The sequence below is a fragment of the Theropithecus gelada genome, chromosome 7b (genome assembly GCF_003255815.1).
Source record: "Theropithecus gelada isolate Dixy chromosome 7b, Tgel_1.0, whole genome shotgun sequence".
Classification (NCBI taxonomy): domain Eukaryota; kingdom Metazoa; phylum Chordata; class Mammalia; order Primates; family Cercopithecidae; genus Theropithecus; species Theropithecus gelada.
Genome location: NC_037675.1, coordinates 42,881,082 through 42,905,323, shown reverse-complemented (window position 1 = coordinate 42,905,323; position 24,242 = coordinate 42,881,082). Strand labels below are relative to the sequence as shown.

The 24,242-nt window shown below is 34.3% G+C and overlaps 1 protein-coding gene and 1 pseudogene across 6 annotated transcripts in view; both read right to left on the bottom strand.

The window, feature by feature from the left end:
- LRFN5 (leucine rich repeat and fibronectin type III domain containing 5) overlaps nucleotides 1-24,242 on the bottom strand; it is a 284,289-nt gene that overhangs the window by 151,711 nt on the left and 108,336 nt on the right. Inside the window, exons 2-3 of one of the 6 annotated variants that reach the window (XM_025391968.1) lie at nucleotides 18,175-18,191; nucleotides 17,654-17,755 (exon numbers count right to left, since the gene is read on the bottom strand). The exons of the other annotated variants lie outside the window; for them this stretch is intronic. The gene's annotated coding sequence lies outside the window, so the exon portion shown is untranslated. The remainder of the gene's footprint in view (nucleotides 1-17,653; nucleotides 17,756-18,174; nucleotides 18,192-24,242) is intronic. 6 annotated transcript variants of the gene reach the window in all.
- Nucleotides 3,754-3,983, bottom strand: LOC112628757 (annotated as a pseudogene).

The following is a 24,242-nucleotide window of genomic DNA, read 5'->3' as shown; positions in this document are numbered from 1 at the left end:
TTTATACATTTGCAGTGCCTTTCTAAATTTTTTTTTTTTTGCTTTTTTTTTTTTTTTTAATTTTTGTGAGTACACAGTAGGTGAATAGATATTGCTCAAAAGAGGAAATATAATTGGCAAAGAGGTATAGAAAAAGGTGTTCAACATCATTGATAATCAGAGAAATGAAAATAAAATCTACAATGAGATATCATCTCACTCCTTTATTCGTTTTTATTGCCTAACTGCTCTGGCGAAGAACTACCACTCCGTTGAATTAAAGGGGCAAAGTGGATTCTTGCCCTGTTCATAATTTTAGGAGAAAATATTTTAGTCTTGCCCCACTGAGTGTGATGCTTCTGTATTTTTTGTCATACGTGACTTTTATAATATAGAGGTAGTTTCCTTCTATTATTTGAGTGTTTTGTATCAGGAAAATATAGTGAATTTTGTCAAATATTTTCTTGGCATTAATTGAGATAATCGTGTATTTTTTCCTTCATTCTGTTTATGTGGTGTATTACAGTGAATGATTTTAATATATTGAGCCATCATTCCATTCTAGGAATAAGCCACACACAGTCAATTGGTTTATAATCCTTTCAATATGCTGCTGAATTCAATTTGCTAGTATTTTGTTGAGAATTTATACATCAATGTTCATAAGGCATAACTGCCTGCAATATTTGTTTCCTGTATTATCTTTGTCTGGCTTTGCTACCAGGGTAATGGTGGTCTCATATAATGAGTTAAGGAGTGTTTGTTCCTTTTCCATTTGAGAAAGATTAGTGTTAGTTCTTTAAATATTTAGTAGAATTCATTAGTGAAGCCATCAGATCCAGGGCTTTTCTTTTTGGGGAAGATTTTAATTACTGGTTCACTTTCCTTACTAGTTACAGTGCTATTCAGATGTTCTATTTCTTTGTGGGTTAATTTTGGTAAGTTTTGTACTTTTAATAATTTGTCTATTTCATGTAGGTTATTCAGTTTGTAGATATACAATTTTTCAGGATAATCTCGTAATCCTTTTTATTTCTGTAGAATTAGTAGTAATATCCCCCCTTTCATTTACTATTATAACAATCTTATTTTGAATCTTCTTTCATTTTTTTCTTAGTCCAATATTCATCAATTTTACTGAGCCTTTCAAAGAACCTATTTTTAATTTGAATGATGTTCTCTCTTATTTTACTATTATTTATTTCAATGATCTCTGCTCCAATCTTTATTATTTATTTCCCTCTCCTATTTTTTGGGGTTTAGTTTGGTCCTCTTTTTCTAGTTTCAGAAATTGTAAAGTTGAGTTGTTCAATGAAGAGCTTTCTTATTTTTAAATGTAAGCATGTATAGCTAAAAGTTTTCCAGTGAGCAGTACTTTCACTGAGTACCATAAGTTTTTATATATTATGATTTTGTTTTCATTCATTGCTAAGCATTTTCTAATTTCCCTTGTGATTTTTTTGACCGATCTGTGTTATTCAATTTCCACAAATATGTGTTATTTAATTTTGACAAATTTGTGGTATTTTTAGTTTTTATTTTGTTATTTCCAACTTTATTCTGCCATTGTCATCACAGTAAATGTTTTATGTGATGTCAATCTTTTAAAATGTATAGATACTTAATCTGTGGCTTAATATATGTTATATCCTGAAAAATGTCTTGAGTGAACTTGAGAACAATGTGCATTCTGTTGTTGGATAGAGTGTTCTGTATATATCTGTTAGGTCTGGTTGTCTTATTTTGTTCATTAAATCCTCTATCTTTTCATCTTCTGTTTAGTTGTTCTACTGAGAGTGAAGTATTGAAGTATCCAACTATTGTGTAGAGCTATTTTCCCCTTCAATTCTGTCAGTTTTTACCTTATATTTTTACAGTCAATTACTATATGTGTAAATGTTTAACATTCTTTTATCTTCTTGCTCTATTGCTCTTGCTCAATTTTTATTAATAAATAATGCCTTTGTCTCTTGTAAGCTTTATAAATTTAAAATTTATTTTGTCTGATACTACTACAGCTAACCCCGCTTTAATTTTGTTAATATTTGCATGAAATACATTTTTACATAGTTTCATTTTCAACCTATTGGTGTCTCTGGATCCAAACTGAGTCTCTTGTGAACAGCATATTATTTGAATTATGGTGTGCGTGTGTTTCTTAATGCATTTTACCAGTCTCTGTCTTTGAATTGGAGTGTTTAATCTGTTTACACTTAAAATGATTACTGATAATGTGGGACTTACTTTAGTTATGTTGCTATTTGTTTTCCATATGCACTATAGAATAATGCTCCTCATTTCCTACACTACTATCCTCTTTTGTGTTTATTTAATTTTGTTTTGTATTGAAATTGTTAAATGTATTTCTGTCTTATTTATTTTTTCATTTATTTGAGACAGGACTTCATTCTGTCACCCAGACTGGCAGTGAAGTGGCATGATACCAGCTCTCTGCAGCTTCAGCCTCCTGGGCTCAAGTGATACTCCTGCCTCAGCCTCCTGAGTAGCTAGGACTACAAGTGCATGCCACCACCATGCTTGGCTAAATTTTGTATTTTTTCTAGAGATGAGATTTTTGCCATGTTGCCTGAGTTGGTCTCAAACTCCTGGGCTCAAGCAATTCACTCACCTCGATCTCCCAAAGTGCTGGGATTACAAGCATGAGATACTGCACCCAGTAGCTTTCTCATTTTCTTTTGTGTATATCCTTTAGTACTTTATTTGTAGTTACCAGATGATTGAATTTAACATCCTCCAATTACAAGACACTGATTTTATTCCAGCTTAACTAATGTACAAAATCTCTAGTCCTTTGACAGTTCCATCCACACTACTTTTAACTGTTGTCACAAAATTATATCTTTGTACATTTTTTCCAAAAGTTTAAATGAATATATTTCTTTTAACATTTTATTAATTTATGTTTAATTCACAAATAATAATTGTATATATCGATGGGGTAAAATGTGATGTTTTGATCTATGTATACATTGTACAGAGAGCCAATTAAACTAATTAACATATCCACCACCTTAACTACTTATATTTTTTGTTATGAGGAAATTAAAAATCTATTATTTTAACAATTTTAAAACACATGATATATTCCTCCTAACTGTAGTGGAATACAACATTGAAGTTTATTCCTTCAATAAAACTGGAACTGTGTCCCCTTTGATCAATGTTTTCATTTTCATCATCCTTCCCCAGTCTCTGGTAACCACCTTTCTACTTTTGATTCTATGAGATCAACTGTTTTATTTTTAATTTTATTTTATTGATTTATTTTTTGGTCAAGCACTGTGTGTTTATTTTACATATTATTTCCAAAGCAGACATTGTTTAAGTGAGCAGCCAACAGAATTTATAAGATAGAAAGTGAGAGCAAAGGTAACTGGCTCAAGTCTCTAGCATACACTGTGTATATCTCATATCTGATCACCTTGCATGTCTGGCTTCAGTGAAGGTAGAGCAGTGTAGATTTTGCAAGCAAGAAATCTATTTTCTGTGACCAGGAATGGCTACTATATGCCTTCTTTAAAAATGCAGAACTTGAAATGTTTCAATGCAATGAAAACTTCCTCAAGCAAGGATATGCATGAACAATAACGAACATATACACAGCAACTTGGGCAGAAAGAATGGATCATGCCATGGGACAGTGAGGTTAGCACACTGATCAAGAGCCCCAACAGGAGGAGCTAACCCAGTGGCAGAGCAGGCTAGCAGGGTGAGCAGCAGCCATCTCCAGCCACCTTGATTTCCTTCCTGCCTTCACTCTGAGTTGAGCAGTTCCCTGTCAAAGATAGGGTAGCACTGGGAGGGATGACACAAGAGAAGCCTGGGGCTCCATAAGACACATCAGGTATGCAAGTCAGCTTCACCTTCTGCCCCAGGCTCATCTGCACTATGTCCTCTTCAAAACCATTGATGACTTCCTGTTCACCAGTTTTGAACTTGTTTCTGTCTTGGGATAAATCAAATTTATTCCCATTTTGGAACATTCCTATGTAGTGCACCACACACATCTGGCTCTTCTTGACTCTTCTGGCTCTTCTTGGTGAATGTCCTTCGTGACCCATCATGGTCCCACAGGCCCCATCCCTGAGGGTTGCTGATGTTGCCCTGAAATCAATTTGGTTCCTGCCCCAGTCACATAGCCGCTTCAACTTATCTTCCTGTCACAACTGCAGAGATGAAAGAAGCGCATCTAAAGTGGGGACCTGAGTCAGTAGGGTGATATCAAGTTTTTTAGATATTACATATAAGTGAGATCATAAAGTATTTGTCCTTCTATGACTGGTTGAATTCACTTAGCATAAATTCCTCCAGTTCCAGGCACGCTGTGAATGAAAAAAATTTCCTTATTTTTAAGACTGTATAGTATTCTACTGTGTGTGTGTGTGTGTGTGTGTGTATACACACCACATTTCCTTCATTCATCTTTTAATAAAATCAGGTTGCTTCTATATCTTGACTACTGTGACTAATTCTGAAATAAACATGAGAGTACAGGTATCTCGTTCACATGCTGATTTCAGATTCATTGGCTATATATCCAAAAATAAAATTTCTGGGTCATATGTAATCTACTTTTAGTTTTTGGAAAATCTCCACACTATTTTGCAAAATGATCATATTAATTTACATTGGCCCCAACAGTGTACAAAGGGTCCCTTTCTTGACAACACTTGTTATCTCACCAACACTTATCATTTTTGTAAAAGCCATGTTAATAGGTGTGAGGTGATATTGCATTGTGGTTTCAATTTTCATTTCCCTGATGATTAGAGACTTTGAGGATTTTTTTCATATATCTGTCAGTCATTCATATGTCTTCTGTCGAGAAATGTCTGTTCAGATTCTTTGTCTATTACTAAATTAGTTTTTTTTTTTTTTTTTGGATTTTATCCCCTTACCATATGTCTGGTTTAAAAATATTTTATCTAAATTTGTGGGCTATCTCTCCATTATGTAAATTGTTGTCTTTGCTGCATGAAAGCTTTTCTGTTAGATGCAATATCCTCTGTCTATTTTTGCTTTTCTAATCTGTGCTTTTAAAGTTCCATCCCAGAAATCCTTTCCCAGACCAAATTGCGAAGACTTTACCCTACATTTACTTGTAGTAGATTTATTGATTCATTCTTTCATATAGGTGTTTTGTCCATTTTGAATTAATTCTCACATAAGGTGTGTGAGAACAATCCAATTTCATGCTTCTGAATGTGGATATACAGTTTTGTCAACACCATTTATTGAAGTGATTGTCTTTTCTTCATTGTATTTGTGGAAAATCAATTGACCTTAAATAGTCAGGATTTTGCTTCTGTGCTTTCTTTTCTTTTCTTTTCCATTCATCAATAGATCTTCTTGCATGCCAGTACCATGCTGTTTGACTACAATAGCTTTATAATCTATTTTGAAATCAGGAAATTTGATACCTCCCACTTTATTCTTTTTGCTCAATTGCTTCGGCTGTTCAGGGATTTTTTTTCTATTAGACTTTCACTATATTTCTGTGAAAAACAAATTGGAATTCTGACAAAGATTGCATTGAATCTGTAGTTTGCTTTGGGTGCTATGTATGTTTTAAAAATGGTAAATTTTTCAATCTATGAACATGAGCTATCTTTTTATTTACTTGTGTGTTCTTCAACTTCTTTCACCTATGTATTACAGTTTTCATCATAGTCATCATTCACCTATTCAGTTAAATGTACTCCTAAATATTAAATTTTATTTTTGGATGCTATTGTAAATGGAATTATTTTCTTGATTTCTTTTTGGATAGTTTGTTTTTAGTGTTAAATTTTGTTTTCATAAATTACAACTTTATTAAATGTACTAAACAGTTTTAATAGGTCTTTGATAAAGCCTTTAGGGTTTTCTAAAATAAAATCATGTCATTGGCAAACATGATGCCAATTTCAATTTGCACTGACAATTTCACTTCTTTTTTTCTTTTATGGAGGCCTTTTCTTTCTTTTTTCTAATCTAGTTATTCTAGCTAGGACTTCCAATGCTATAATGAATAGAAGTGATGACAGTGAATATCCTTTTCTATTTCCTAATCTTAGAAGAAAAGCTTTCAACTTTTCACTGTTTAATATGATATTGATTGTGGGCTTGTCATATACGTCTGTTATTATGTTCAGGTACATTATTTCAATACCTATTTGTTGAGAGCTTTTATCATGACCAGATGTTAAATGCAGTCAAATTTTTTTTTTGCTTTTTTTTTTTTTTCCCCTGGATCTATCGAGAATTTTTTTTCCTGTATCATATGATTTTGTTCTTCATTTTGTAAATATAGTGTAACTCATTTATTGATTTATGTGCATTGAGCCATCCTTTCTCTTGTGGAATGAATCCCGTTTGAACATAGTTAATAAATATTTTATGTGCTCCTGAATTTGGTTGGCTAGTTTTGTTGAGGATTTTTGCTCCCTATTTATCAGGGATTTTGGCTTGTTGTATTCTTTTCTTGTAAGGTCCTTGTATGGCTTTAATGTTAGGGTAATGTTTGTCTTGTAAAATAAATTTTGAAGTTTTTCTTCCGTTTCAATTTTCTGGATAATCTTGAGAAGGATTGATATTAGTTCTTTAAATGTTTAGTAGAACTGGCAGTGAGGCTATCATGCCCTGGGTTTTATTTTTATTTTTGAAAGTTTTTAAATGCTGATTCAATCTCCTTACTCATTACAAGTCTGTTCAGATTTTTCTATTTCTCTTTTATTTGTCATGGTGCATTGCATGTTTCTAGGAATTTATTTATTTTTTATGTGCTATTCGTTTTTTATTGTATAGTTGTCCATGATAGTCTTCAGGTTCCTTGCATTTCTGTGGTATCAGTTGTAACGATTCCTTCCATTTGGATTTTATTTGAGTCTTCTTTCTCTTTTTCCTTGTTAGTCTAGCTAACGATTTATGAATTTTATCTTTTAAAAAAAATTTTAGTTTCATTTATATTTTCTACTGTTTTTCTAGTCTCTATTTTGTTTATTTCTACTCTGATCTTTGTTATTTACTTCCTTCCACTAAGTTTGGGCTTAGTTTGTTCTTTTTTTTTTTTTTCCTAGTTGCTAGAAGTATAACATTAGGTTGTTTGAGATCTTTCTTCTTCTTTGATGTAGGTGTTTATTGTTATAAAATTCCCTCTAAGAATTGTTTTTGCTGTATCCCATAAGTTTTTGTATACTGTGTTTCCATTTTTCCTTGTCTCATGATTTATTTTTAATTTTTCTTTTAATTTCTCCTTTGTCCTATAGGTCATTAAGAAGGATATTTAATTTCCACATATTTGTGAGTTCTTCAAGACGATGATGATGATGACGATGATGATTGTTATTGACACAATGTCTAGCTCTGTCACTGAGGCTGGAGTGCAGTGGTGTGACAACAGCTCACTGAAGTCTTGATAAGCCAAGCTCAAGCAAAATCTTTCCACCCCAGCCTCCTGAATAGCTAAGACTACAGGCACATGCCACTATGCCTGGCTAATTTTTGTATTTTTGTGGAGATGGGCTCTGGCTATGTTGCCCAGGATGGTCTCAAACTCCTGAGCTCAAGCAATGCACCCAGTTTGGCCTCCCAAAGTGCTGGCATTATGGAATGACCCAGTGTCCAGCCTGCCCCTATTATTGGTTTCCAGTTTCCTGCCATTTTAGTTGTAAAAGATGTTATTCAATATAATTTCATTCTTTTTAAATTTGTTAAGAATTGACTTGTAGACTAACACGTGATCTATAGAAGAGAATGTTCGGTGCATACTTCAGAATAATATGTATTTCACTGCTGTTAGATGAAATGTTCTGTAAATACCTGTTAGATTCATTTGTTCTAAACAGTAGTTGAGAAAATTTCCCTTGCCTGGGGAAGAAGTTAGAAACACAGATTTATAAAGCTCAGTGAACATATAACAGTTTGAATATAAATCAAACTACATTAAGACACATCATAAATAAATTGTTAAAACTTAAAGGGAAAATACTGAAAGCTATCAGGGATTCCGTCATGTAATGATGAGCAATCTGGACTCTGAAAGCTATCAGAGAAAAGCTACTTAATATGCAAAATGGGATCTTGAAAAGATTGTCACTGGATTTTTCAGCAGAAAGCTTGTAGGCCAGAAGAGAATTGAATGATATATTCAAAAAAATGAAAAAATATAAAAAAACGACTTCTGATGGAGAATTCTATACCCAGAATCCTGTCATTTAAAAATAAACAGGTTAGATCCCATTTGTCAATTTTTGCTTTTGTTGCAATTGGTTTTGGTGTTTTAGTCATGAAGTCTTTGCCCAAGCCTGTGTCCTGAATGGTATTGCCTAGGTTTTCTTCTAGAGAAATAGGTTTTATGGTTTAAGGTCTTGTGTTTAAGTCTTTAATCTATCTTGAGTTAGTTTTCGTATAAGGTATAAGGAAGGGGTCCAGTTTCAGTTTTCTGCATATGGCTAGCCAGTTTTCCCAACGCCACTTATTAAATAGCGAATCATTTCCCCATTGCTCACTTTTGTCAGGCTTGTCAAAGGTCAGATGGTTGTAGATGTGTGGTGTCATTTCTGAGGCCTGTTTTGTTCCATTGGTCTGTATATCTGTTTTGGTACAAGTACCATGCTGTTTTGGTTACTATAGCCTTGTAGTATAGTTTGAAGTCAGGTAGCATGATGCCTCCAGCTTTGTTCTTTTTATTCAGGATTGTCTTGGATATACAGGCTCTTTTTTGGTTCCATGTGAAATTTAAAGTTTTTTCTAATTCCATGAAGAATGTCAATGGTAGTTTGATGGGAATAGCATTGAATCTATAAATTACTTTGGGTGGTATGAACATTTTCATGAAATTGATTCTTTCTATCCATGAGCATGAACTTTTTTTTTCATTTGTGTCCTCTCTTATTTCATTGGGCAGTAGTTTGTAGTTCTCCTTGAAGAGGTCCTTCTCATCCATTGTAAGTTGGATTCCTAGGTACTTTATTCTCTTTGTAGCAATTGTGAATGGGAATTCATGATTTGGCTCTCTGTTTGTCTATTATTGGTGCATAGAAATGCTTGTGATTTTTGCACATTGATTTTGTATTCTGAGACTTTGCTGAAGTTGCTTATCAGCTTAAGGACTTTTGGGGCTGAGATGTTGGGGTTTTCTGAATATACAATCATGTCATCCGCAAACAAAAATAATTTGATTTCCTCTCTCCTATTTGAATACACTTTATTTCTTTCTTTTGTCTGATTGCCCTGGCCAGAACTTCCAATACTACGTTGAATAGGAGTGGAGAGAGAGGGCATCCTTGTCTTGTGCTGGTTTTCAAAGGGAATGCTTCCAGCTTTTGCCCATTCATTATGATATTAGCTGTGAGTTTGTCAAAAATAGCCCTTACTATTTTAAGATATGTTTCATCAATACCTATTTTATTTAGTGTATTTAGCATAAAGGGGTGATAAATTTTATCAAAGACCTTTTCAGCATCTATTGAGATAATCATGTGTTTTTTGCCATTGGTTCTGTTTATGTAATGTATCACATTTATTGATTTGCATATATTGAATCAACCTTGCATGCCAGGGATAAAGCCAACTTGATCGTGGTGGATAAGCTTTTTAATGTGCTGCTGAATTCAGTTTCTCAGTATTTTATTGAGAATTTTTGCATCAATGTTCATCAGGGATATTGGCCTGAAATTTTCTTTCTTTCTTGTGTCTCTGCCAGGTTTTGGTATCAGGATGATGCTGGCCTCATAAAATGAGTTAGGGAGGATTGCCTTTTTTTCTATTGTTTGGAATAGTTTCAGAAGGAATGGTACCAGCTCCTCTTTGTATCTCTGGTGGAATTTGGCTGTGAATCTGTCTGGTCCTGGGCTTTTTTGGATTGGTAGGCTTTACTTACTGCCTCAATTTCAGATGTTGTTATTGGTCTATTCAGGGATTTGACTTCTTCCTTGTTTAATTTTGGAAGGGTGAATGTGTTCAGGAATTTATCCATTTCTTCTAGATTTTCTAGTTTATTTGCATAGTGGTGTTCATAGTATTCTCTGACGGTAATTTGCATTTCTGCTGGATAAGTGTTGATGTTTCCTTTATAATTTTTATTGTGTTATTTCACTCCTCTCTCTTTTATTCTTTATTAGTCTGGCTAACGGTCTATAAAGAGCTTCTGAACATCAAAAGAAACTATCATCCAAGTGAACAGGCAACCTATAGAATAGGATAAAATTTTTGCAATCTATCCATCTGACAAAGGGCTAATATCCAGAATCTACAAGGAACTTAATCAAATTTACAAGAAAAATAAAAATAAAAAAGTGGGCAAAGTATGTGAACAGACACTTCTCAAAAGAAGACATTTATGAAGTCAACAAATTTACGAAAAAAAGCTCATCATCACTGGTCATTAGAGAAATGCAACTCAAAACCACAATGAGATACCATCTCATGCCATTTAGAATGGTGATCTTTAAAAAGTCAGGAAACAATGGATGCTGGAGAGGTTGTGGAGAAATAGTAATGCTATTACACTGTTGGTGGGAGTTTAAATTAGTTCAACCATTGTGGAAGACAGTGTGACAATTCTTCAAGGATCTAGAACTAGAAATACCATTTGACAATCCATTACTGGGTATATACCTAAAGGATTATAAATCATTCTACTATAAAGACACATGCACATGTATGTTTATTGCAGCACTATTCACAATAGCAAAGACTTGGAAACAACCCAAATGCCCATCAATGATAGACTGGTTAAAGAAAATGTGGCAAATATACACCATGGAAACCTATGCAGCCATAAAAAAGAATGAATTCATGTCCTTTTCAGGGAGTTGGATGAAGCTGGAAACCATCATTCTCAGCAAACTAACATAGGAGCAGAAATCCAAACACCACATGCTCTCACTCATAAGTGGGAGTTAAACAATGAGAAAACATGGACACAGGCAGGGGAATATCACAAGCTGGGGCCTGTCAGGGGGTGGAGGACAAGGTGAGGGATACCATTAGGAGAAATACCTAATGTTGATGACGGGTTGATAGGTGCAGCATATCACCATCACACTTGTATTCCTATGTAACAAACCTGCACCTTCTGTATATGTATCCCAGAATGTAAAGTATAATAAAAAAAATTAATAAAATAAAAATAAAGGAGTGTGGCCAGGTGCAGTGTCCTATGCCTATAATCCCAGCACTTGGAGGGTTGATGCAGAAGGACTGCTTGAACTCAGGAGTTTATGACCAGCCTGAGCAACATAGGAGACCCTTCCACTGCTAAAAGTAAAAATGAAGATTAGCTGGGTATGGTTGTGCACACCCGTGGTCCCAGCTACTCGGCAGGCTGAGGCAGGGGGATTGCTTGAGCCCAGGAGTTTGAGGCTTCAGTGAGCCATGACTGTACCACCGCATTACTGCCTGGGTAAAAGACTGAGACACTGTATCGAAAAATATATAAAAATAAAAATAAAGGTAAATGGGTGGTAAAAACTTTTTCAGACAAAACCCAAAGAATTTATTTGTATAAGAAATGTTAGAGTTTTTCAAGCAAAAGGAAAACATTGCAATGTAGTGACATAAAAACATGTAAAAATATAAAACTCATTAGTAAAAATAAGTCGAGTAAAACTCAGAACATTTTATATTGTAATAATGTTGAGAAAATAAATATTTACATGATAGTTTAAAGGGAGAACTATTAAAAACTACAGTTACGAAAATGTGCTAAGTAACACAAACTATAAACGATAAGCATGTGTTATCAAAAACACTTTTTAAATTGTCAGGGGAAGTGGAGCATTTTCTTGTAAGTGATCAAAGTTAAGTTATTATTAGCTTGAAATAATCTGTCAATATGTTTTATGTAAGCATTATTGTAACCACAAGCAAAACCCTTACTAGACACACAAAAGATAAACAGAAATAATTCCAAGCATACCACTACAGAAATTCATCAAAATGCAGACAGCAAGAAAGCAAGAGAGAAACAAATGATCTACAAACTAACCAGAATATAATGAACAAATGGCCTAAGTAAGTTCTTACCTATCATCAATTACTTTGAATGTAAATGAATTTAATTCCACAATTGAAAGACATGAAGAAGCTGAATGGATTAAAAAAAAAAAAAAAAAGACAAGACTCCATTGTACACTGCCTATAAGAGGCTTACTTCAACTCTTTGCACACAGAGAGACTGAAAATGATAGAATGGAAAAAAGGTATTCCATGCAAATAGAAACAAAAGATAGCAGGGGTAGCTAAGTAGCTATAATTATATAAGATAAAGTAGACTTTAAGTTGAAAATTATAAAAAAGAAAATGATGTCATTATAAAACAATAAAAGGTCAATTCATCAATAAGTTATAGCAAATGTAAATATATACACAACACACACACACACACACACACACATATACATATATATACCCAGGCCGGGCATGGTGGCTCACGCCTGTAATCCCAGTAGTTTGGGAGGCTGAGGTGGCAGATCACCAGAGATCAGGAGTTCAAGATTAGCCTGGCAACATGGTGAAACCCCATCTCTACTAAAAATATAAAATTGGTGTGCACCCGTAATCCCAGCTACTCAGAAGGCTGACGCAGGAGAATTGCTTGAACCCAGGAGGCAGAGGTTGCAGTGAGCTGAGATCATGCCATTGCACCCCAGCCTGGGCAACAAGAGTGAAACTCCATCACACACACACACACACACACACACACACACACACACAATATATATGTGTGTGTGTGTATATATATATGTGTCTATGTGTGTGTGTGTGTGTGTATATATATATATATACACACATGAGCACATCAGAGGACCTGAATATATAAAGCAAATATTAATATAATTGAAGAAAGAGATCTGCAATACAACAATAAAAGAATACTTCAATACCCACTTTCAACATTGGGCAGTTTATGTAGATAAAAAATCAATAAGGAACTATTGGCCATAAATCAATAATTTTTCTCTATATATCAATATATTTAATTGTGTAGGAAACAAAATTTAGAGTTACTAATCAGACTTACAATATTAGCTTTTAGAGTAATTGCTTTTTAATGTATTCATCACTAAATCATGGAGAAATCAAAAAGTGGAGTTACAAATATTATTTAAAGTAATATGACTTTTACAATTTCCCACATACTTACCATTACTGAGATCTTTACTTATTCTTTTTTTAATATCTATACTTTAAGTTCTAGGGTACATGTCCACAACGTGCAAGTGTGTTACATATGTACACATGTGCCATGTTGGTGTGCTGCACCCATTGACCTGTCATTTACATTAGGTGTATCTCCTAATGCTATCCCTCCCCCTACCCGCACTCCACAACAGGCCGCGGTGTGTGATATTCCCCTTCCTATGTCCAATGGTTCTCATTGTTCAATTCCCACCTATGAGTGAGAACATGCGGTGTTTGGTTTTCTGTCCTTGCGATAGTTTGCTGAGAATGACGGTTTTCAGCTTTATCCATGTCCCTAAAAGGACATTAACTCATCCTTTTTTATGGCTACATAGAATTCCATGTTGTATATGTACCACATTTTCTTAATCCAGTCTATCATTGATGGGCATTTGGGTTGGTTCCAAGTCTTTGCTACTGTGAATAGTGCCACAATAAACACACATGTGCATGTGTCTTTATAGCAGCATGATTTATAATCCTTTGGGTATATACCCAGTAATGGAATGACTGGGTCAAATGGTATTTCTAGTTCTAGATCCTTGAGGAATCGCCACACTGTCTTTCACAATGGCTGAACTAGTTTACAGTCCCACCAGCAGTGTAAAAGTGTTCCTATTTCTCCATATCCTCTCCAGCACCTGTTGTTTCCTGACTTTTTAATGATCGCCATTCTAACTAGTATGAGATGCTATCTCATCGTGGTTTTGATTTGCATCTCTCTGATGGAGAGTGATGATGAGCATTTTTTTCATGTGTCTGTTGGCTGCATAAATGTCTTATTCTGAGAAGTGTCTGTTCATATCCTCACCCACTTTTTGATGGGGTTGTTTGTTTCTTTCTTGTAAATTTGCTTAAGTTCTTTGTAGGTTCTGGATATTAGCCCTTTGTCAGATGGGTAAATTGCAAAAAATTTCTACCATTCTGTAGGTTGTCTGTTCACTCTGATGGTCGTTTCTTTTGCTGTGCAGAAGCTCTTTAGTTTAATCAGATCCCATTTGTCAATTTTGGCTTTTGTTGCCATTAATTTTGGTGTTTTACACATGAAGTCCTTGCCCATGCCTATGTCCTCAGTGGATTGCCTAGCTTTTCTTCTAGAGTTTTTATGGTTTTAGATCTAACATTTAAGCCTTTAATCCATCTTGAATTAATTTTTGTATCAGGTGTAAGCAAAGGATCCAGTTTCAGCTTTCTACGTATGGCTAACCAGTTTTCCCAGCACCATTTATTAAATAGGGAATCCTTTCCCCATTTCTTGTTTTTGTAAGGTTTGTCAAAGATCAGATGGTTGTAGATGTGTGGTATTATTTCTGAGGGCTCTGTTCTGTTCCCTTGGTCTGTATCTCTGTTTTGGTACCAGTACCATTCTGTTTTGGTTACTGTAGCCTTGTAGTATAGTTTGAAGTCAGTAGTGTGATGACTCCAGCTTTGTTCTTTTGGCTTAGGATTGTCTTGGCAATGTGGGCTCTTTTTTTGGTTCCATATGAACTTTAAAGTAGTGTTTTCCAATTCTGTGAAGAAAGTCATTGGTAAGCTTGATGGGGATGGCATTGAATCTATAAATTATCTTGGGCAGTATGGCCATTTTCACGATATTGATTCTTCCTATCCATGAGCATGGAATGTTCTTCCATTTGTCTGTGTCCTTCTTTATTTTGTTGAGCAGTGATTTGTAGTTCTCCTTGAAGAGGTCCTTCACATCCCTTATACACTGGATTCCTAGGTATTTTGTTCTCTTTGAAGCAATTGTGAATGGGAGTTCACTCATGATTTGGCTTTCTGTTTGGCTGTTATTGGTGTATAGGAATGTTTGTGATTTTTGCACATTGATTTTGTATCCTGAGACTTTGCTGAAGTTGCTTATCAGCTTAAGGAGATTTGGGGCTGAGACGATGGGGTTTTCTAAATATACAATCATGTCATCTGCAAATAGGGACAATTTGAAATTCCTGGACACATACACCCTCCCAAGATTAAACCAGAAAGAAGTTGTATCCCTGAATAGACCAACAACAGGCTCTGAAATTGAGGCAATAATTAATAGCCTATCATCCAAAAAAAGTCCAGGACCAGACAGATTCACAGCCGAATTCTACCAGAGGTACAAGGAGGAGATGGTACCATTCCTTCTGAAACTATTCCAATATGTGGAAAAAGAGGGAATCCTCCCTAACTCATTTTATGATGCCAGCATCATCCTGATACCAAAGCCTGGCAGAGAAACAATAAAAAAAGAGAATTTTAGACCAATATCCCTGATGAACATCGATGCTAAAATCCTCAATAAAATACTGGCAAACCGAATCCAGCAGCCATCAAAAAGCTTATCCACCACCATCAACTGGGCTTCATCCCTGGGATACAAGGCTGGTCCAACATACACAAATCAATAAACGTAATCCATCACATAAACAGAACCAAAGACAAAAACCACATGATTATCTCAATAGATGCAGAAAAGGCTTTTGACAAAATATAACAGCCCTTCATGCTAATAACTCTCAATAAATTAGGTATTGATGGGACGTATCTCAAAATAATAAGAGCCATTTATGACAAACCCACAGCCAATATCATACTGAATGGACAAAAACTGGAAGCATTCCCTTGGAAAACTGGCACAAGACAGGGATGCCCTCTCCCACCACTCCTATTCAACATAGTGTTGGAAGTTCTGGCCAGGACAATCAGGCAGGAGAAAGAAATAATGGGTATTCAAATAAGAAAAAAAATCTTTATTTATTCTTACCGATTGAGAGCTACTGTTTGATGTCTTCTTATTTCAATCTGCAGAACTCTCCTTAATATTTCTTTTAAGGCAGGTCTAGTGGTAATAACTACTTTCAGCTTTTGTTTATCTGGGATTCTTTTACTTTTGCTGTCATTTTTGGAGACCAGTTTTGTTAAATACAGGATTCTTGGTTAATATATTTTTTAATCTTCTTTTAGCACTGAATATATCAACTCATCGCTTTGTGGTCTCCAAAGTTACTTATTAGTATCCTTTGCATATGATGAGCAGGCTTCTCCCATTCTGCTTCCAAATTTGTCTTTAAACAGTTTAATTACATAATGTATTTAGGTGTGGTTATCTTTGATTTCATCCCATGTGGAGTTCTCTGAGATTCTTAGATGCTTATATTTTATGTCTTTCACCAAATCTGGAAAGCCTTCAGTCATTAATTCTTCAAACATTCTCTCTGCTCCTTTGTAACTCTTTTTTAGGACTATAAAATGTGTATGTTGGTTTCCTTGATGACATACCAATGGTCCCATAAGTTCTGTTTACTTCTCTTCAATCTGTTTTCTTTTTTTTAACTTTCTTTTCCTAAGACTATAATTTTTATATTCTATCTTCAAGTTTGCTGATTCTTTCTCCAGCCTGATGAAATCTTTCTATAAAATCCTCTAGTGATTTTTTTTTTTCTTTTCTTGCACTTTTTAGCTATACTTTTTGTTTCTCCTTAGGTTTTCTATAAATTTATTGATTTTCTACTTTGTTCACACATAATTGTGTTGACTTTTCAATGTGTTCCTTTAATTCTTTTAGTATTTTAATACATATATTTTAATTTTTTTGTCTAGTAGATCCACCATCGAAAATTGTTTCTGTTGGTTTTTTTTTTTCTTTAAATGTCTCATCTTTTCATGTCTCCTTGTATGTTTATACATTTTGTTGAAAACTATGCATCTGAATCCAATATTATAATAATCCTAGAATATTAGATCATCCCTTTCCTGCAGTGTTTGTTTTTGTTTTCATTTTTTATGTTTTGATTGCTATAGGCTGTCTCTGTTACAGAGCTGGCCTGAAACGTAAACTTAAGGTGTTTTCATGTCTTATTTAAGCCTGTAACTTCCCCTTGGCAAGTGTGGTTACTTCTTAATTTACCTAATATATGTGTTTTTTTAAAAAAAATTTAGTAACAATGTCTGTCTCTGAAAATGAGACAAAGGCAAAAATAAAAGCAGGAACAAGGCACCAGCCTCTTAAATCCCCTTGAAGTCACCTCAGCCAGAAGGAGAAGGACTTACAACAATGGGGGTTGGAGTAACAATAATGGCCACTGCCTCTTTATAATCATCAAAATCAGCAATCAATGATCAGAGCACAGATCCTGATATTTGAGAGTCATTTTTGCACATTCTGGCTCCCCAAGTTGTGTGCATGCTGCCCCAGGAACATGTACACAGCTGGCTGCCCTGGAACTGGGTGCAAGGGATGGGTAGCTGAACAGGAAGATCAAAATTAACTACAATTTACTGTCTAATCCTTCTTTCAGAAGATTCAAGACTTCAATAGGCTTCAGAGTTTCAGTGTAGTTATATCAGACATATTCTGAAAGTAAAATTGTTGTCTGGATGAGGAGACAGATTTCTGGTGCTTCCCACTATGTCATCATTCCAGAATCACCTGCTAAAATACATACTTTAAAAAATGACTTCAACTCTCTAATTATACTTGCAAATCTTCAAGCAAACTTGCCTTTTGGATATGTGAGGCATCTGCATGGCCAATTTGGAATATCCTTATTCCTCTTCTTTGCCTAGCTAACTCCTTCTTATCATGTAAATTTAGCTCAAATATCTGAAGGGGATAAGGAAGGGAAAACATTAAGAATGGATTACATGATCAAATTTATATTTTTTTCAAATATTTTTCTGGCTAATGATTGCCAAAATTGAAGCAGAGAAATCAGTTAGGGGATGATTTCCATAGTGTAGGGTAAAGATGACAATTTTAGAGTAGAATGGTGGAAGTAGCAAGAATGGAACTCCATACAAATCTGTCTGATGCAAGACTGCATAATAAATATACGAGAAAGAGGGACATTTTAAAATTTAATTTTATCATTTATTAGCTTTAGGATTATTAGGAAGTCATTTTACCTAAGCATCAACTATTTCATCTCACATATTTTACTTGAAAATTAAATAAGATAGTATCAGTGAAGAGTTAGCACAAGAGACTGAATAACACAGAAGGTAGCCAATAACAGGACCTACCTTTGAAAATATCAAATCTGGTTAATTTTGTGAGAAATTTAAAAAGAGAGAGAGAGACAGCATTTCAGATACTGTATGTGAAAAAAAATCCCCTAAATTCATATGATCTGAAAATATAATATAAATAGAAACCCAAATGATTTAGATAATTTCAACCAAGGGCAAAAGGAAAATAGAGTGACAGAGACCTACAGTTGGTGTGTGATGAGACTTTGGTCCTAGACTCAATTATCTCACACTGTTTTGTTGTTGTTGTCATTGTCCATGGGGAAAATTAATTAACATTGCATCATTAAACATCTTAGATATTAAGAGTCTTGAAATATATAATTACAAAATTTCCTTTTGTTTTTAAAAATGAACATCTAGATGCCAAAAGTCCATTTGGTATAGACCACTCCATTGGGTACTACCCATCAAATGAGCAGATGAGAATCTTTCATTCAATTAACATATACAGGCATAAATTAAGACATACCAATGATCAGAGAAAGGAAAGCAACTTCAAATTCTCTATTTTTTTTAAACTATCATCTTTTGTTAACAAAACCATACCATTTGGTGGTTTTATTTTAAAACCTAGATAGTACCATTCAGGACATAGGCATGGGCAAAGACTTCATGTCTAAAACACCAAAAGCAACGGCAGCAAAAGCCAAATTTGACAAATGGGCTCTAATTAAACTAAAGAGCTTCTGCACAGCAAAAGAAACTACCATCAGAGTGAACAGGCAACCTACAGAATGGGAGAAAATTTTTGCAATCTACTCATCTGACAAAGGGCTAATATCCAGAACCTACAAAGAACTCAAACAAATTTACAAGAAAAAAACAAACAACCCCATCGAAAAGTGGGCAAAGGATATGAACAGACAGTTCTCAAAAGAAGACATTCATACAGCCAACAGACATATGAAAAAATGCTCATCATCACTGGCCATCAGAGAAATGCAAATCAAAACCACAATGAGATACCATGTCACACCAGTTAGAATGGCAGTCATTAAGAAGTCAGGAAACAACAGGTGCTGGAGAGGATGTGGAGAAATAGGAACACTTTTACACTGTTGGTGGGATTGTAAACTAGTTCAACCATTATGGAAAACAGTATGGCGATTCCTCAAGGATCTAGAACTAGATGTACCATATGACCCAGCCATCCCATTACTGGGTATATACCCAAAGGATTATAAATCATGCTGCTATAAAGACACATGCACATGTATGTTTACTGCGGCACTATTCACAATAGCAAAGACTTGGAATCAACCCAAATGTCCATTAGTGACAGACTGGATTAAGAAAATGTGGCACATATACAACATGGAATACTATGCAGCCATAAAAAAGGATGAGTTTGTGTCCTTTGTAGGGACATGGATGCAGCTGGAAACCATCATTCTTAGCAAACTATCACAAGAACAGAAAACCAAACACCGCATGTTCTCACTCATAGGTGGGAACTGAACAATGAGATCACTTGGACTCGGGAAGGGGAACATCACACATCGGGGCCTATCATGGAGAGGGGGGAGGGGGGAGGGGGGAGGGATTGTACTGGGAGTTATACCTGATGTAAATGACGAGTTGATGGGTGCTGACGAGTTGATGGGTGCAGCACACCAACATGGCACAAGTATACATATGTAACAAACCTGCACGTTATGCACATGTACCCTAGAACTTAAAGTATAATAATAAAAAAAATAAAAATTTAAAAATAAATAAATAAATAAATAAAATCTTACAGATATATAGATATATATTCTATTAGACATATGTATAATGGCAAATTAAAGGACTGAAAAGAACCAAGGTTCTAAAACAGAAAAATGGTTATGTAAAATAGAAATGACTTGGACACTATATAGTCATTAAAAATGAACATTTTATAATGTGTGTTAACATACAAAACTGGCATTATCTATGCCTTTTTTGTAACCACTCTAAACATCAAGTTGACACTCAAACTACATTTCCTGTGAAAATCCTTCCTGGACTCATAAGTATGGTTTGTAAATCACATTTTAGGCTCCCTGAAATATAAAACAATATGCATCTTCTTGCAAGTCCATTATATTCTATATCTAGCAAAGTGCATTGCCACTAAAGTGTTTGAAATTTAGCAACATTGCATATTATCAAAGACTAGAAAAGAATAGAGACATGGTTGTTTTGTTCAATATTTGCTGAAGTGGTGATAAATGATAAGAACTTTTATTTATTTTTAAATAGTACAATTTTGTTAGTACTTCATATCATCTTTGTAATACAAGGTGAAAATTAGAAGACAGCCATTTAAAAGCAGTCTATTTTTGTCTATGGTTTTATTTGCATCTGTAATGAGATAATAAATAACTGATAATTTGCAATAAACATTTTCATCTTTATTTATGAATAGAAAAACAATTGCTATTTTAAAATACCAGAAACAGAATTTTGGACAAACATGTACAGACTAGATACAGAACATTACTTCTCATGTTTTAAGTTGCAGTTTATATATGATTTGGTTTCCACAATTAAAATTTTTAATACTAATTCTTCCAGTAAACTATCTCTTTAAATAAATTATTATTCACCTAATTGACAACAAAGTGTTGCTTTCTTAAGTTTTCTCCTAATAATCATGTATATTTTAAAATATTTAAAACTCCAAAACCATTGCCAAATATTTGAATTTTTTAAATGAATATTATACTTACAGAATACACTAACTTGAACATATTTATTTTAAAAGAGGGGTGCAAATATAAAAACACGAAACTTCAATTTTTAAAAATCATGCCTTCCATAGAACTACTTAAGATATCAAAATGTGTACAAGAATAAATATATCAAAATATGTGCAAGAATTATTTTTAAAAGATTTGAAATCACAAAAGCATTGTCACTCAAAAGAATATATTCTTTCCTGTATATAATAGGAAACTACTATTGATAAAAATGAGGATAGGTAATTCTACAATGTTGTATTACTCTGCTTGTGTTACTATAAAGGAATACCTGAGACGTAAATTTATACAGAAACTTATAATTTATAAAGAAAGGAGGTTTAATTGTCTCATGGTTCTACAGGGAATACGGGTAGTGTGGTGCTGGCATCTGCTTCTATTGCAGGCTTCCGGAAGCTTATCGTCATGATGGAAGGTGAAGTGGGGAGGAGGGATGTCATATGGCAAGAGTGGGAGCAAGAGAGAGAAATAAGGGAGGTGCTACACTCTTTTAAATAACCAACTCCTGTGTGAGCAAACTGGACAATAACTTATCCATCACCACGGCAATGGTGCTAAGCCATTCACAAGGGATCTGCCCCCTAAACCAACCACCTCCCACAAAGCTCCACCTCCAACACTGGGAATCACATTTCAACATGAGATTTGGAGAGGACAAATGTTCAAACCACATCAGATGGTGTGACTGAATGATTGATTAATTGCAAAAACTGAGCTTATTATTGGAAACCTTGGTTCTGAGTTTCGAAACACAATTCAGATTTATTTTTAAAAGATGCCATCTGTGAATAAATAGTTCATGTATTGTGCTGAAGGGGAGTTTTTAAACAAAAATGGATGAATCTTTAAAATTGTTGGTTAGTGAATTCATTTCTAAAAAGGCTCACAAAAACAACATGCTTGATCAATTTTTGATGGAGCCATTAAAATTAAAGATGCCATTTTTGTCAAAGTGATAAAAATGTCTCTCATCTAAAATACTCAGACACTCAACTGAGTTAAGAACATTAGAACCAAGAGACTCATAAAATGTTTTGGCTTCAAGATAGAAGGCAGCTATAAAATTTGGAATCTTTCCCATTCTTATGTGGTAGACTTGATGGATTCTCTTAATGATAAAGAATTAGGAGAGAAAGTTAGACGTATTGAATAGATTCTAATCTTAATTACAAAAGAAATCTGAGAGTTAATTAAAGGATTTACAAACACTTACAAAGATTATGCAGTATCTTTCCCTCTTGTTTTATTAAAAGATAGATAGAGGATGGTTTCAATTTGCTTCATTTTTCATACTTGAAAGACTTCTGTCATTTTTGAAATGGAAAGACAAAGATGAGTTTTTTGTTGTTTTTTTTTCCTTGAGCGTCTTTGGACTCATTAAGATGATCTATCTATAGGGGGCTCAGACACATAAACATTTTTGCTGAGCAATTATATTTAGTCTTTTCTTCTCTGGATTATAGATTTTTTTTAAGTTGTTAGTAACTCTCAAAGAGATAGTTATAGCCTACTTTATTTGTGTTTTCTTCAAACAGAAGCAACACCAACTAAATTTGTTTGCATGTGCTTTTAGTGACTGCTGACCCGGCAAGTTTATCCAATAAATATGACTAATGGAAGATTGCCCCAAGTGAAATACAGCCCTTTAGATTTTAGAAAAGCTCCCCACACAGGAGTGACATTGCCAAATCATTACCAGAATTTTCCCATTGAATGAGCAGAGACCTGAAAACAAGCATGGGTGTGTGTTAATGCAGTGTCATGAAAAAAAGGCAGACAAAATTTTTCCCATCTGCAACTGACCTCTCTGGAGAATCTATACTCAAGTGTGAGAAGGCATTTGCATTTGAGATTATTTAGCAATCTAGTAATCCCATACTACCCCCATCTTCATGTACTACTCAATACTCACCTAACTTTCATAGTTGGAATATTTTATAAATGCAGAAAATAAAAGTATTTTGGCTCAAAGTCACATATACAGCCAAAGGTATTGCCAGAACTAAGATCCATACATTTCAGACTCCAGTTCAAATGTTTTGTTGAAATTGTTTCAATTTATTTGTTTTCATTATTACTCTTACTATTTTGTATTATACATGCTGCTTGATGATTTTGACTATTTTATTTTTAAAATATATTTACTTTATTTTAGAGACAGGGTCTCATTCTTTCGTCTATGTTGGAGTGAAGTGGCAGAATCATACCTGATGGCAGCCTCAAACCCTTAGGCTCAAGCAATCCTCCCTGATCAGCCTCCTGAGTAGCTAGGACTACACATGTGTACCATCATGACTGGCTAATTTTTTTTATTTAATTTATTTTTTTTTTAGAGATCAGGTTTTTGCTTTGCTGCCCAGGCTGGTCTCGAACTCCTGGGATCAAGCAAGCATCCTGCCTCTGCCTCCCAAAGTGTTAAGATTACAACTGTGAGCCACGAGGCCTGGCTGATTGGCTGTTTTACCTCAATTGCTGATTTGATGTTTATAAAGCACTGGTTTTAATACTAACTGTCATTTAAGATAGTTACCAGTAAATAGTTCACTGTTTTAACTTACAAAAGACTTTTAAATTAGTTTCCAACATTAAGATTACATTCTTCCACACATATGTGAAGTCATTACCCTCAAATAAATGATTAGTATAAAGTTTTGTCAGTGTGAAAGGTCAATGGTGCTTCCATCTTCAAATGGAAGTGTCTTGCCTATGTCTAAGCACTGACTAAATCACATAGTGCACAGGTTTCATAAGACACCAAGATGTTATGACCTCATTTTGCAACAAAATTCACATTACGGGTAAGAAACAAAAAATAACTGGTAAAGAAACTGAAAGTAAATATTTTTACATAAAATGTTAATATACACATACAATTACAGCCTTTTGTCTGTTTACACTCTTACTATAGTCCTAAATTGCTCTGGCGAGCATTATGTTGATTTAGTCTTTTTACTAAATATCTATCAACGATCTATTAAAATATAACCATTATACTAAATATGTATGTGTACACAGTGCAGCAGTTTAACTATAATGAATAATGTGCTTTATACTTTTGAACCACCTGTAACAGAGAAAATGGTGTTTCAAAGTGACAGATTTCTGTGGTGACCATTAAAAAGTCAAACAAGAAGAAAATACATGAACCATTATTTTGTTCATGGAGTAGGTATGACTAAGTAGAGCAGACTACTGTCCATATGCGTTTTCAGAGGCACACTGGTCTTCAGTCTCAGCATCATAATGCCCCTATGGAAATTCGGGCATTATAAACATTATTTTACTTTAGTTATTATTTGTAGAATGTCCTGAAAGGATGCATGGCTGTTAATT